The following is a 6178-nucleotide window of genomic DNA, read 5'->3' on the forward strand; positions in this document are numbered from 1 at the left end:
GTTGCTCGCAGATGATAGAAAACCTCATTTTCCTCCCCATACCATGACTTTCTGAGACTTATTAAAGTCTTCTTGAGCAATTGTTCAATATATGCTTGTCCATTTTCAGAAATTATTCTATATAGATGAAATTATTTTTGTAAGTATTGATTTTATGGAGTCATCTTGCTATTGACTGAGAATTATTTTCCTTTCTCTGACTGGATGTGATTCTGTTAAGGGATACAGGAGGCCTAGTAAGAATTCAGGAATTGTTAGTATTATGGTTTCCATTTTGAGTTTGAATCAGTCTGTGATTGGTGCTATGATCTCATGTAGGAAAAGCCTTTGGCTCCAGTGCCTTTAGTTGTCTACCTCTAAAAAACTTTCCTGTGTGAGCTGAGCATCCTCAAACAATAGTATTTTGCACAAAAACACAGGTGTGATTGCCAAGAAGAAATTTGTAATAGATTAGACTGTGTGCTTTCTCTCCTTACAAGTTCTCTCTTTCCTTATAGCGCAGGCACAAATTGTGTTAATTTGAGCTGACCAATTCTTCTGTGAACCAGGGGCTGCACTCATTTTCTTCTTCCTAAAAGCATTTCATGGGTTATTTTTTGATTGTTTGTATATGGCTAAATGTCTGGCTATTGATCTGTATCTAAATATGCATGATAATCATGTGGTCGGTTAGGTGCAACTAAGGACCAAGCTACGTGGGATGTTAAGCTCTGTTTGGGGCTGATAACACGATGCACTTGCATTTTATAACTTTCAATCCAATCCTATGCATGTTGACTTAGAAGTTAATCCCAAATGGGGCTTACTTCCAAATAAATGTGCATAGGCTTGCAGCCTTAATAGCAATGGGGCAGATGATCAAGGTTAGCACCCCCCATGTCTGCTATTACCCAAAGGGAAGTTCTCATTGTACAAGAGGAAAAGGTTAAAGCATCCCTTTTTCACACCATAGTCCGAATCCTGATCAGCACTCCCCTCTCTCACCTTGGTGGCTGCTATTTAAGTTATAAAAAGCAAGGATGTCAGCTCCAATCAGTCTTAATACAATTGTAGGGTGGCCCTAAACCATATGGTAATTTTACTTGAAGTGGTTTAATAAATCATAAATCCTCATTTTGCAAGGCAGTTTTGGTGCTTCTGTTCCAAAACCAAACAGAGAGGGAAAATTTGATTCTCTGGGAAAGACTGCATACCCACACACACACACAAAAATCAGGGTCAAAAATATATTGAATCAAAGTTATTTTCATTCAAAAAGAATTATGGGTGCTATATTATACCAATGAGACATGTGAAAAGAGATGGAATTGAATATTTTACAAATCATAACACTTTGTATCTATTAGAACGGTGTTGAATACTTTATATCCAGACTGAAAAAAGCAATTTTACTTGGGATTAAAAATATTTTCCAAAAAAACTCTTTGTGTTAATAACAGCCCAATCCTAAATTTAAAAAAATTAAAAATTAAAAAACAGCCCAACAGAGCATGCACTGCATCTTGCAGGGCAGGCAGTCCCACAGGCCTCCTCAATATAAGGAAATACTTGTTATTTTATATTTTACCTCAGAATGCCAGATGCAAGGGAGGGCACCAGGATGCAGGTCTCTTGTCTTGTGTACTCCCTGAGGCATTTGGTGGGCCACTGTGAGATACAGGAAGCTGGACTAGATGGGCCTATGGCCTGATCCAGTGGGGCTCTTCTTATGTTCTTATATTATCCCTTTAGGAATTTCTAAATTTTTACTTTTGGTGATTTCCAAGCCTTCTTTAATGTAATTTGTCAAAAATGTTGATATTTTATGTTGAACTGTAAATGTTTTATTAGTAATTTAGTATCTTAACTCCGTTTTTGATAAACGGGACTAGGACTAATTATGTTTGCTTTTATGATTTCTCTATCTATGCCTAATAAAGGTTTATTCATTCATTCATTATCCCTTTATCCTGGGGCACTAAGCTGCCCCAATGGAACTCCATTTTGCTGGCATATATATATATATGTGCTGCCACATGGCCGTTTATGACAGTGGAACATCTGTTCTGCTGTCATAAAGCCTAGTTGGGATTGGGTCGTAAATTCTGTTCTTACCATACCTCCCCCCATTCCCTGCAGCGGTTGCTGCCTATGTACTGTTCCTTCTCCCAGTGACTATAGTTCTTCTTTCTTTTTTAAATTACTCACATGGATGTCCCCAGCTTATGAAAGATCATATAGCAAACAGTATGACATCACAACACTACATACTCAGTAAGATTTAACCCCCTGATGATGTCCCTGAGAGCACTTGAGAATTAGAGCAACACTTTCTGAATTAGTTACTTGGGTGATCCCACTAAATCAGATATCAAGCAAGAACAGGATGGTGTCACTAGGTTACATAGCCAATCAGATTAGCTATAGGATATCACTGAGATCATGGACAGGCAACTAAAGGCCAAACTAGATTAAATATTAAACATGTCATTGCCTATTGGTTTTCCTCCTTTACAATAGCAGCCAGGGAGGATCCAAATTGGAACAACAGCACAGGTAGACTTTTTTTTTAAAACCCATGTCATTTTCCCATTGAAAAATCACCCACTTCAAGCAGTTACTCACCCCCAAAGATACTGTATATGTATTTCCTGTATATGCATATTAAAATAGGCCATCTCCATGTGACAGTGAAAATGCAGTTATTGCATGTCTTTGCTTGGGGAAAAACATGGTGAGTAGATTATCATCCTAGTAGAACTAGAAAGTGGGATCAGGTATCAAATATATTATCATCATTTTTAAAAATCCTTTATTTTAGGCTTGCCCATGCTACTCATCATTACCACATTGTACCCCAACTAGTTAGCATGTTCAATTAAATTGCTTGGGACTTTTTTCTGCTCTGTCTCTTCAAGGATCAGAACTGTTTTCGGCAAGCAGACTCCAACAATAAGGATTCACCAGTTTTTCTGCCCTAAACCAACCAAGCATACAGCCATCGTCTCTCATTTATATTCCAGTCCCACACAATCAGATCGTGCTTTGGAGGCAGTAGATTAGGTTGGAAGGTCCAGTACAGTTTGAACAGCTGCTTAACAGAGGATTTGTGATACAAGCATTTTGATGTTAAACTAGAGTGGGAGCAAAACAAGGAAGCCACTAAAAATTGCATCAGGGTTGTTTTCCTACTGGAAAGGACTGCACCCGGAGGCAGAGAGATAATACTGCCTTCTCCAGTCTATCAAAGACTTTACTGCAAGTTTTTTTCCTTTTTGTTTCTGTTGATGAGAAAAGCCTTGCTGAGGGCCACTCTAGCCAAGATCTGACATTCTGCTGTTCTTCTATACCGAAAGTTAGCTCACTGCCAGCATTTGCTTCCTCCATTCACCTCCTCCTTTAAACCACATTCTTGTGTCATTCTCAGGTCAGGTAACTCCACAAAATTTTCAAAGTATGTAATTTTCTCGTACGGTACCCTGCTTAGCATGAGATGGGAGGGTGGAAGAGAGGATGGCTCCAGGGTTCAGGGAACCCTCCAAAAGCTGCTCCCTATGGGCCTTTTCCTACCTGGATGGACCCTGAGAGGATCACGATGCCACCCCCCACACTATGCTCAGAGATGGTCTGAGGGGACAGCAATAGGCCCTTCCAAATGCCCTGGGCATTCAGCAGCAGCCCAGCAGCTGGCCAACAGTGCCAACCTCATAATGAGAGAGAGAGAAAGAAAGAAAGAGAGAGAGAGAGATTTGGAAGATGTATAAGAGCCCAATAGATCCACTCATTGGTGTAGAGTCCGGAGCAGAGGCATCCCTGGCCATGCCTGCCTAACCATAAGAACATAAGAACAGCCCTGCTGGATCAGGCCATAGGCCCATCTAGTCCAGCTTCCTGTATCTCACAGGGACCCACCAAATGCCCCAGGGAGCACACCAGATAACAAGAGACCACATCCTGGTGCCCTCTCTTGCATCTGGCATTCTGACATAACCCTAGAATCAGGCGGTTTCTAGAATCAATCAGTTTCTAGAATCAGGAGGTTGCACATACACATCATGGCTTGTAACCCGTAATAGATTTTTCTTCCAGAAATTTGTCCAATCCCTTTTTAAAGGCATCTAGGCCAGATACCATCACCACATCCTGTGGCAAGGAGTTCCACAGACCAACCACACGCTGAGTAAAGAAATATTTTCTTTTGTATGTCCTAACTCTCCCAACACTCAATTTTAGTGGATGTCCCCTGGTTCTGGTGTAATGTGAGAGTGTAAAGAACATCTCCCTATCCACTCTATCCTTCCCAAGCATAATTTTGTATGTCTCAATCATGTCCCCCCTCAGGCACCTCTTTTCTAGGCTGAAGAGGCCCAAATGGCATAGCCTTTCCTGATAAGGAAGGTGCCCCAGCATCCTATCCAATTCCTATCCTATCCAAATCCTATCCAATCCTATCCAAATCCTATCCAATTTTCCAGTGCTGTTGCAGCAGTGCCAATGGGGTGTTCCATCCTGTGGTGGAAAGGCAGTCACAGAGGTCTCCTCAAGGTATGGGAACTTTTGTTCCTTTACCTCAGAATTGCATTGCGGCTGCACTGGTGCTGGAAAGTTGGATAGCATTGGGCCCTTAGTCGCTCTTTTGCACCTTTTCCATTTCCACCATGTCCTTTTTGAGATGTGGCAACCGGAACTGGATGTAATAGTTCAGGTGTGGCCTTACCATTGATGTGTACAACAGTATTATAATATTAGCTGTTTTGTTCTCAATAGCTTTTCTAATGATCCCGAGCATAGAATTGGCCTTCTTTACTGCTGCCACACATTGGGTTGACACTTTCATTGAGCTGTCCACCACCACCCCAAGATCTCTCAGGCAGCTCAGAACCCATTAGCCTATATGTGAAGTTTTGATTTTTTTGCCCCAATGTGCATGACTTTACACTTACTTACATTGAAACGCATCTGTCATTTTGCTGCCCATTCTACCAGTTTGGAGAGATCCTTCTGGAGCTCCTCACAATTGCTTCTGGTCTTCACCACTCAGAAAACCTTGGTGTCATCTGCAAACTTAGCCACTTCACTGCTCAACCCTGTCTCCAGGTCATTTATGAACAGGTTGAAAAGCACTGGTCCCAGGACAGATCCTTGGGACAAACCACTTTTCACCTTTCTCCATTGTGAAAATTGTGAAAATCTGCATTGTGAAAATTTCCATTGTGAAACCTTTTCATGCAAATCTCTATCCTTCTATACTTTCCCATAAGAAAAAGATCACTTGTTTCCATCACACATCAAGAGCAATGAGTCTAACAGAGGTATACTAGAGACCCCAGTGTGGCTATCCCAGGTACTTAGACTAGAACTCAGCAGCTGTTGGGTTGTCATAATATATTTTCTGTTAAAAATTTGATCCAAATAGGAAAAATCATACTTTTTCTTTTCATTTTTTTAAACTAGAGTTATCCATTCAGACTTTAACCTCAAAAAGAAATTCATATTTTCATTCAACCTCAAAAATAAAAATTCATATCAAGAAATCAACTTTGTTTCTGACTTCTTTAGAATAATAATATGCGTATGGTATGGAATGGCTTATACACCATACAAAAATCCAGGTTAGCAATGAATGCTTCATCAGTCATTTGATGACTCTTATTCTACTTATGATACTTTCTTTGACACCCTTGTAATTGTTAATGAATTTTCAGTGGTTAAAATTAGTTTTCAGGGCTGACCTGAATGTTCTCCAGTTTTGCTTTATAGCTCGAAAGCAACTTGTTCCTCCAAAAATTAATATTAGGTGTTTTTGTAACTGGTCTCCCCTCCAGGCCCCAGTTCTTTGAAAATAATTTGTGTCAGTTTCATTCCTCTCAGAGTAATCCTAAACAATCATACATATTGGATGTGGTGAAGTTACATCACCAGATAGCCAATCACATTTAGCTTTGTGCTGATATCACTAAGGGCAAATGAAGCCAGTGCATCCAATACTGGTCACATCACCAATCCTAGACAATCAGGGATCACTCTAATAACTGGACAGTTTTACAACCTTTTCAGTGTTGCTAAAGGTTTTTGCAAAATGTCTCCTCCAGTTTGATTGAATACTGCTTACCATATTATGACTTAATAAAAAAAAAGTTGTAGTTTTTTTAAGCGGAAGCCTTGATACAGTTAATTAATTTTATACTAACATGTGGGT

The sequence above is a fragment of the Tiliqua scincoides genome, chromosome 3 (genome assembly GCF_035046505.1).
Source record: "Tiliqua scincoides isolate rTilSci1 chromosome 3, rTilSci1.hap2, whole genome shotgun sequence".
Classification (NCBI taxonomy): Eukaryota; Metazoa; Chordata; class Lepidosauria; order Squamata; family Scincidae; genus Tiliqua; species Tiliqua scincoides.